Source organism: Oxyura jamaicensis, chromosome 2, assembly GCF_011077185.1.
Source record: "Oxyura jamaicensis isolate SHBP4307 breed ruddy duck chromosome 2, BPBGC_Ojam_1.0, whole genome shotgun sequence".
Lineage (NCBI taxonomy): Eukaryota > Metazoa > Chordata > Aves > Anseriformes > Anatidae > Oxyura > Oxyura jamaicensis.
The window spans coordinates 53,563,646-53,573,633 of record NC_048894.1 but is presented as its reverse complement, the minus strand read 5'-3'; the positions used below and the strand labels follow the sequence as shown (position 1 = coordinate 53,573,633).

The window sequence follows — 9,988 nt, the reverse complement described above, 5'->3', positions numbered from 1 at the left end:
TTAGTTACCCCCTTAGTTACCCCCGCAGACCCTTAGTTACCCCCTTACCCCTTTACCCGGCCCATTACCCCCCTCCTTACCCTCCACTTCAACCCCAGCCCGCTGCCTTCAGGACCCCCCAGTGCCGCCCCCAGGGCTTTCCCCACTCCCTGCACCCCTCCTCACACCCTCGTAAATTCTCTGCACATTACCTGTCAGGCTTTACTTCTCCTTCATTTTATAGGGTACGGTATGTTGATGGTGAAAGCAGCAGGTTGACAATGAAAGTGGTCCATAGATTTGGGGTGTGAAAATCCCTGAGCTGGAGGGGGAAAAAGCTGAGATCCCTCCCAGCAGCTCCTTGCTAAGAAACGTCAGGGTGCCCGGAAAGGTGCTCTGGAGATGCCCTCTGCACGTGTTCGTTCAGCCAAAACCTCTCTGCTATTAAATCAGTAACGTAACTGAGGGGATTAAGTATCATATGCAAAACCAAGGGAGCATTATGCATGGATAGCTCTTCAATTAGATTTTTATCACTTGCAGAAATGCCAAGTCCCTTATATCATATATTGACAATCAATCTTGTCCATCTAAAGCTGGTTTGGAAGGGCAATACAAACATTCCCCACACTTACGGAGCAAACGTTGACACCTCTGGCTTCAACAGTGCATTAATGTTGAAAGTGCCATATCTTGCGTGTGCTGACACTGCGTCGATAACTGATAAACCTTAAGTGTGAATTAAAAATAATCAGCAGAGATGGTTTTTCCAACTTTTCTATTGTCTTTTTTCTCTGTGTTTTCCAGTAGGTTTATTTAAACAGTGTGCCAGAGCAAACACGTGCTTGGGGATATCTGGGGGATTCTGCACAGAGAAGGGATGCTGCACATCCAACGCAGATCAAATTAAGAGTAACTTATTGGGGGAATACTGTAATGATTTGATAAATAGGCAAAATGATAGATGTGCATTTATTATAGTAGATAACTTTGTAATATCATGAATCGTGCAAATGTCCGTAACATAATAGGATGAGCTTTGGGTAGATAGCTTGCTTAGAGCATTTGTCAGTTAATTTCAGTTTATTTTCAATATAACATCCACTCTGCAGAAGGTTTTGTGGTTTAATGTTAATTTTCTCTCAGTGACACAGTCAGGGAGACACGAAAGCGATCGATGCGATTTTAACATGAGGTTATACCTCTGATTCGGATCCCTGCCCCACTGTTTTTCTCATCCTTCCCCCTACAGTTTTTGTCAGTAAGTCGGTTTGTAGAAATACTTAAATAGATCTATTTTGTGTGCTTGTGATCAAAATTACAGCCTACCAAACCCTCTGTCTCTTACCATTAAGCTCTGAAGGTGCCTGGATACTGCAGATAGTATAGTTAACAGCTTTGAAGTTCCTAGGATATCTAATTTACTTTTTTTTTTTCCCTACTGCAGGAGGGGTGATTAGCAGGATGCCTAGCTCATGATTGTCAGCTTTCTGGATGTTATTTAACCGTAGTTCTTGGGGATTTTGGTCAGGTGGGAATTTTCCGATCATACCCGATATGAGCTGCAGAGTCAGTCTTCTACAAAATACAGCAACAGCTTTAGAAGGCTCTTGCAAGAGGAGGTGCTGCTGCTTTTTAAAAACCATTAGTTAAAGCGTTTGTTTGTTCAGAATGTGGTAGACCCTACTTCAGCTTCCTTTTTTGCCTGGAGCGATCAACCTACATCTTCCACTTCCCAGGCAAATATCCCAGTCATCAAGCTGTGTGTTATCTTCAGTTCTCCTCGTTGAGGCCGTGTTACTATCCAGAAAAAGAACGCATGATTCACTTAGCCAGAAAGAGAATGTATAAGAAAATGTTGCCCTCCAAGAATGGAGACGTGCAGGTTCTGGCCCCTGGTTTCAGAACTTGTTTCTCATTTCATGTTAGATGTTCCTTGCAGCAAGCATCCAAAGCCTATTATTTCCTGCCCTTTTCTGCCCATATGTCTGATGACTAAACTTCAGAGCCCTGCTTCATTATGTTTATGTTTGTTTGTTTTTAAATCTAGTGCCTTTTTTTAAACCGGATGAAATAGGAGAGGTGAACAGATGCTGTCTGGAAGAGAGCGCTTGTGACTTTCAGCTTGTGCACTGTGCTAGGAGATGGAGATATGGATACAGATTGCCCCACCGGTGAAGGAACTAAACTGTGGTATTTTTCCTTTAGGGCTTCCATCTTGCCTTATAAGAAGGGCACTGTCAGCAGCTATATTATTAAACAAACAAAAAGTAACAGTGCTGCTAGGTAAAGATGGTATAGACTCAACCACCCCAAAGGTTTCTGGGCTGGGAATCCTCAGAAACAAAAAGCTTTCTGCATTTCTGGGTTAGGTAGTATGGGAGTAGAAGTTAGGATTCCCTCCCCTGGACTGCTTTCGTAATGGCTCTGTGCTGACAGCTCCATGCTGATTGCATTGACTTGAGATGATGCTGGGCTTGGCATGTGACCCGTTTACTCAGCCATTTCTTGCTGAAATATCCATCCTCCTTCTGTACCGCATAAGGAGCCTGGGCACCTGGGTTAAAATTGCATCTGTGCCCTGAGAGCTGAGCACGTGTGGGTGAGGGAGCTGCTGTGTCCAATGCTGGGCTTTCATCTGCAGGATGTGGCCAGAAGTGCTTCTAAGTGCTGGGTTGTCCCAGTCATTTAGGCAGGCGTTACTCGCGTGGATGCATTATTGGGATGACTGTTCGCATTGTTAACTTATTAACCAGCTTCCCTACAGGAGGAGAAGAGGCTAGAATAACTTTGGGGATTATTTTTTTTATTTGATAATTATTCAAATGAAAATGTCAGAGAAGTTTGACTCTCTTGGACTTCTAAAGTCGTGCAGGCAGATTCAAGCATGAGAAATCAATAATTAGTTTTACCTGAAAAGTTTCTTTAACCTTCCCATTAACCTGTATGTTCATGTTAAGCTTCACATCAGAGCTTTTTGATACTGGCTGTCATATTTGTAGATCGAAACTTCCGCTGGCTTTTTTATTTTTCTTACACATGCATATGCCAGTGCATACTCGTAACATAGATGTGCTACGCTGGTATAAAGGAAAACTATCCAAACGTTTTCCTTGAAGAAACCAGCTTAAGTTGCTACATACCTGTAATCTGTTTTATGCTTCAGATGTTACCAGAAAGCCATTCATTTAACGTGGCGAGTCCCGATCAGATAGCACCTCTGTCTGATGGGTGAGTTTTACAGGGTCATGTGAGTTGCCATGTAAGATTCTGCCCAGGCAGAGCAGTTACAGGATCAGGACTGAACTATATGCGGCAATGCCTAAATCATTACATTATCACCTGCTTCTGTCTTGAAGGTGGGCCAGTTGTAAGTGATTGTTTGATTTATGCCTGGGATTTTCTTGGCGTGCAGTGACTGCAGGCAGTGGGCAGAAGGAGTCTTGCAAGCTGCCGAGTTTATTTTGGGAGGAAATCTTGAAACTCATGCTGAAGAGTTCCTAGAATATCCTATTGAGTAATGTAAATTAGTTCATGTTAACCTGAAGCAGGGAAATACTAATTTATAAAAATCTTTAATCTATTAAAGAACATCCGCAGGGAGCTAGCTATGCAAGTATGACTTTATTGGTTTAATTCTTATCGATAGAATTATGTCTTAAAATCTGCTTAGGTGATTGTTTTAATATTTGTATGCATCTCCCTGCTTGTTCTGGTGTAGGAGTGAGGTATCGCATTGAGCTAAATATTTGTAGATGTTAAGAAATGCTTAAAGTGTATTTAAAGATTCTTTTAAATGAACGGGCTGGTAATTGACTTCAGAGGTTTTGTCTCTGTCCCAGCAATATCAAATTGTATTGGTGGAATAGATGTTTAAAGATACGACTTGGATTTTTACTGCCACCCAAAGCAAAAAATGTATCCTGGTGGGGAAGAGCTTTCTAAACTGGGATACTGACAGTTTTCTCTCATTTAGGCTAGCAGTTCTGTCAGCGGTACCACAAATTGTAGAATACGACTGCTATACCGTTTTATTAATATTTTTGTTGCTGTCATGACAGCCTTGGGGGCTGTGAAGTGTTGGAGAAAAACAATAGTAGTGAGCGTTGTCTCAGGACAAAAGATTTTAAAGCAGATGAAATAAATGTCTATGTAAGCTGGGACACCACACATTGCCTTCATCTGCTGGCGGCGCATCATTTCCTCTGTGTTATTTATTCCTCCAGCCAGTAATTAGCGCTGGTTCTTGCTCCCCTGCTGTGGAGGAACTGAGCTGCTGATTCAGAAGACTGCTCTGATAGAGTACAACATCTCTTTTGCTTGCCGAAAAAAGTTTTTTAGCTTTTGTAAATTGCAAGGTTGCCCTCGAGATCATAGCTACAAGACTTTTCTCTAAGGTTGCTATTTCCAGACCGTTTTTTAACAAGTCAACTCTTCTTTTAATGTGGTACAATTTTCCATTTTACTCTTGTTGAACTGCAAAAATTCTGCATTTTTTTGCTATCTTTTTGATGTTCCGTGTAGTCAATCCGCTATTTATTGTGTAGCTATCGTACAACTAGGAAACGTTGGGTAGTCATTTATACAGTCATGATAGAAGGGGGAAATGTTCCCCAATGTGTGTTGCATGGTACGTGCTACTAAGAGAACATAACAAAAACTCCTCTGTGCTTTTTGTAACATAAAATACATGTCTGAAGCTCAAGAATTAGTGTCTGTAATATTTTTCTAATTAAGAATTTTAGCTATTAGACAAAAAAAATACTACTTTTTAGCTTTTTAATAATTCATCTATTCAGTTTCATGAACAACTGCCCTACATCTGGACATATTTATTATTTTCCCTTGTACAATTCCCTTGTGCCCAAATATTTTCCCTTTGTGCTGCTACATTCCGTATTTTTTAATGGTGCTCCTTAAAAGCCTTGATCTGCTTTCTCCTTATGCCTAGGCCCTCCAGGTCTTACCTGCCTCTTTAGTGAATTAATCAAAGGTAGGATCTAAATACACTTTTATAAGTCAAAGAGATACTAATTTTGCTAACTGTTGAGCCACTTGAAGCTAGTGTTCTTCACAGCTATTTGTCACCATGTCTGGAGGACTGCTGGTACACCCTCGGCTTTGTTAGGGACTGAGTGAGTACTCTCTGAACCCTTTCAAGCCAAGTTGGTTGGGTCATCTTAAAATTGAGCCAAAGCGAGTATGAACTGGCTTGTTTGACTTTGCCTGAAGCGTAAGTCATTTTGCAACTTGCTAATACAGTATTTGTTATTGTGGTATTCTAGATTGCTTTACAAAAATACTTATTAATTAAAAGATCCTCTCAACTCTAGCATTTCCTTTTCTTTGTTGTTGTGGGAGAGGTTACAAAAACATCCCCCTTCTTTTGACAAGAAGTGATTTTAAATATTTATTCTGCTTGCTGTCTAGGAATTAGCATAGCACTAAAACAGTCATGTTAGGGCAATAAAACTGATGTTTTGGGGAGCAGTTTCCTTTGGAATTCTGTAACTTATAACTGCACTTTGCATTTACTTATGGTGTCATTGTGTGTGTGTTTGGCTTGGTTGTGATCACCAGCTGTTTTTTAAAGTAAGCATAAATTCCTAATAATCTACCTTTGCTGCAGAAAAAGTGCACGCTAATGTAGGAGCAGTGTGCACTAAGGTCCTACAGCTATGGTTTTAACACATGTGCTGGCTTTGCAAATACCTGTGCCAGCAGAAAATTTTCATTCTCCTTGCCAAGGTTGTTTATTAGTGTCTCCATAGCTCTGCTGTTGGAAGGAGTTGTGCGAGTGTGTCCTGAAAGCTCGCTGACTTTGCTTTTAAGCTATAGCTGTGTTGAATCAAGCTTTTCCTGAAGCAATTGGGTCTCATGGCTCCTTCCTCTATTAGAGGTGTAGGTCTGGTGATCTCCAAGACCAGCCAAAGATGCAAGCTGTTCAACTGTGCCAGATGCATGATAATTCTAATTCTAACACTGCAATCATTTAGTATTTGCTATTAAACTTACTTTACAAAGCTGTAGAATATATACAGATTTGTAGATGCCATTATCTAGAGTCACTAAAAAGAAATCTCTGTGCAACAGCAATTTTTTGTTACCCGTAAGAGAATAGTATTTAGAGACATTGCTTATGTTTGTGAGTTGCTCTTGTTTCTGTCAGCTGAGCTGTGGCGAAAGCACGTGGCCGGAAGGATGTTGCTGCCTCCGGTAACTGGAGGTTACGGCCCTGCAGCTGAGGTGAGCCTACATCACCTTTGCAGCTTCAGAAGGTTAGCTGTAAATGTCAACAAATGTAACTGTAGCTGCTGCTGCAGCTGAAGCAGCTGTGTCTGAGATTCAGCATTTTAGTGTCTCTTAAGTCTTGTTAGGGAGTGCATGCAGCAGGGTCAAATGTAACACGATTGGAAAAACTCTGGTGCCCTAGTTAATTGCAGCTTCTGCTGATTTGGATGAATTGTGTGGTATAACTTACACGCTAGACAACATCTGTGTATGATGCTTTAAAAGTAGGAAAGTTTTAGTTTTGCTAAAATCTGAGGTGAGCATAGAGAATGCCTGAAGGTGACTCTTTGATTACTTCATTTTAACTTGTGTGTTCAGGATAGTTTATAAGAAAAAGTACTGAATGTATGACAGGCGTGACATAATACCTTTTGCCAGCCTGCTAGTGTAACCTGTTGTCAGCTCTGTTTGTAGATCAGCATGGACAGGAAAGGTTGTTCAGAGGGAGCATAAAAGTACACTGACATCTTTTATTTACACCACAGTTAATTAAAAAATATAATTCCATTCTTCTTGTTACAAGATTGTGATTTACTTTGGAGTGCTACTCCAAAGTGCCAGGACTTATATTTTGTGGCAGAAAGTACTTCAGCTTGTAAGATGTGTTTCAAGTTACCTGTAACGTCTCTTCGGCACTAGAAAGTGTTGGGCACAGGGACAATGAGCATCAAGAAGTGAGTTGCCTTTGAGTGGCATTTAACCATCTTTTCAGAAGCTGTTGTGGGACTTGGCCTGCCCCTGCTTGCATTTTACCTGCATAATGTGTCCTCCCGACTGCGAGCTGTAGCTTGTGAGTGCTTGTAGGCAAAGTGGCACTGAAAATATTGTTTAATTCAATGCTGGGCGTCAAGTATATTGTTGGAGGTAGCAGATCTGTAGCACGTGGTGTGCCTTTGTATGTACAGATTTACTTACAGTAAATGGGGGGAATAGGGAGTTTGCTGTTTCTTTTGGCAAATATGTTTGTTGGTGGTGAAATACTGTAATGAATCGTGTTTTACTTTATGGAGAATACCTATAAATAAGATAGACAATGTTATGCCTAAATTGTGTATTTAAATCCTAAATATAAATGTATGTTATCATACATCTTGCTAAATCTGATAACTGCTAATGGCCCTGCAAAGACCATCTGGTGCTATGGGAAGTGTATTTCTCGATCATTTTGAAAACTTTAAACTTATTGTCTGTTGGGTTATGCCAGTGTCTGCTATCCTGATACCAGGTATTGTTTTAACTATTGTTGTGCTTGCTAAGTAAAAATAATTGGTTTAGACTGTATGGTAAGGAAAAAAAATCTGAGCTGCATTTTGGTTAGTGCAGTTCTATATACTGTCTTTGAAACTTAGCTGCAGCCACGCTGCATATGTGAAGCAGTCGTTCCGTAAAAAATACTAACCGTACTTATGCGTCCCTTCTTAGATTTAAGAACAGACTCACCTAAGACTGCTCATGAAGTTATAAGTGAAATTTGTCTCCTGAATCTTAAATGTTTGGTTTTGGCGCCGATAGGTGTCTATCTCAAAGTGTAGCACAAAACATACGCTCAGAGATCTACAGCATCATCACTGATCTCTGCTGAGGATTAGCTACAGCCTAAAGTAGTGCTTTTTACCAAGAAGGAAGGTGTCTTGTACTTTGCACCCTCTTTTGAAATGTTGTCAGCTAAAGGTGTGGACCAAACTTGAGATAAGACCGTTCAGTGCCACAAGGATTTAACCTAGTGAGTTAGACACTGATTTACCTATCAGAGCATCTACTGGCCTTTTGCACTTGGGTGGAAATGATAACAGAGGGCCGTGTCTTCATGGGAGAGATCTTCAAGCAGCACTGATACGTAACACAACACCAGAATTTCCCTGGGAAGTTCGTTCTAAAGCTAGCTACAGTAAGGAAAACGAGGTTCACTTCAGCATCTGGAAGCATAATCCCTTCTTCATGATTTTTAGAAATAAATTTGAACTAGTCCAGTTGCTTTAAATAAAGTAGTTGTTTTTTCCACTGTCATGTAATTAATGACATTCCTGTAACATATTGTTCATATTAAGCCGTAAGTTTTATTGTCTTTTTCTTCTAAATTAAAACACTGCTGTCCTACATCCAAACCGAAACCACTCCCTAGACAGCAAAAGCTTGGTTAGTCTGCAGGCAGTCTGCGCCTGTGCTGCTGCACAAGAGAGAGGATCACGTCGGGTTTCCATTTCTGTCCCCGCGTTGGCACCAGCGTCTGTGTAAGCACTCGGTGAGCTGGACCAGGGGCTGCTCCCGAAGGACATCACAGCCCACAGGTGAATTTTTGTCTGGGTCGGTTTGATGCGATCTGCATGGTTGCATGTATGCACACATTCGATCAAAAGAAGGGAGAGGTCTTGTCTTTTCCTTCTCTTGTCCTGGCTGCCTGATCTTGCTCTCCCTCCTGGGCCGTTTGTGTTGCACCACGCCAGCTGAATTCATGAGTCCAGCAGAGAAACACGTGCGTTTTGCCACCTTAATGAATCCAGCTAGCAGGGAGAGCAGCCTGCTGTGCACCAGAGCTGGCACAAGGTAACCGTGGGGGATGGAGAGCGCCTGGAAATCCTCTTTGGTGGTGGGAAGTGCTTCCTCCAATCCGCTGCTGCTCACTGAACTTCACCTTCAAGTGCAGGTTTTCTTTTTTGAGGATTTACAGATTCGTATGTTTTAAGAACTGAGAGTTCTGAAATTGGAAGAGAAAATGAAAATACAATAATCTGAGTTGAGATGGAGGTAAAAAGTTGATGCTTATAGAGGTGTGCATCTAATGAATTAGCTCTTTTTTGGGTTGTGCTTTTTGCGTCTCTGAAGAATTCACGTTAGCGTGTAACCTTTCTGGATAATTTTTTTTAGTACGTCCTTTGTCAAATAGTGGGATTTCCTTAAGTCTCTCGTATTGACATGTCAACTCCATTACGAAAATAGATGTTTTCCAGTAAGGCGTCGTTTCCAAGTATTCCTGCCAGCACTTTTGCCCCCATTGCCGTGTGAGAGACCCCTGGCAAGCTGGAAAAACTGTCCTATTCCTGAAGTATTTTTTTGCCAAGAAATAACCCGCTTTTGAGTTCAGAAGGCAAACTAACATTTTTTTTTTTCTTTATATAAACGCCTTAGTACTTTGAAACACCATTTCTTTAAACTATGACACCTGTTTGTTTACTGGTGAGTATTTCCCCCTCTGTATCTTTTGTTTAGAGATGCATCTCAAGGCAGCATGCCTCTGGTAACTGTAACTGTAGCTACTGTTGCTGCGGCGTATGTATACATTGACTGAGACATATCTAGCAGAGCTGCAGGCCCTTGGGATGGGCAGCATTTGAGGAGCTGTTGTAAATACCTATTAGTAAGCTATTGGGCCTTTTCAGTGGTTATTTTTTCATGTTCTGTGTTTGTTCTCCTTTCCTGCTGCTATTTTAGGATGAGAGTAGCGTGCGAGTGCATTTAAGAGGAGCGGACGACTGTTGAAACTGATGGCAGCTCTCAAACTGCTGAAATCAGCGGGCTAATTCTGAGTCTGCTGAGGGACTGGAGCACAGTCGCTGGCTGAAACGCTGCTACATGAGGCTGGGGCTCTCCCTGGTGTGAAACTGATTCAGAGCCTGCCTGTCCCGTGGCAACGCGGAGCCCCCAGAGCAGCTCCCTCCTCTGAAAGCAGGGCGTTTGTGCAGCAGCCTGTTGGGTGTTACACCTCTAGTGAATTTGGGTA

At 41.6% G+C, this 9,988-nt stretch overlaps 1 protein-coding gene across 1 annotated transcript in view; it reads left to right on the top strand.

The window, feature by feature from the left end:
• NUP153 (nucleoporin 153) overlaps positions 1–9,988 on the top strand; it is a 41,913-nt gene that overhangs the window by 396 nt on the left and 31,529 nt on the right. The window lies entirely within an intron of this gene.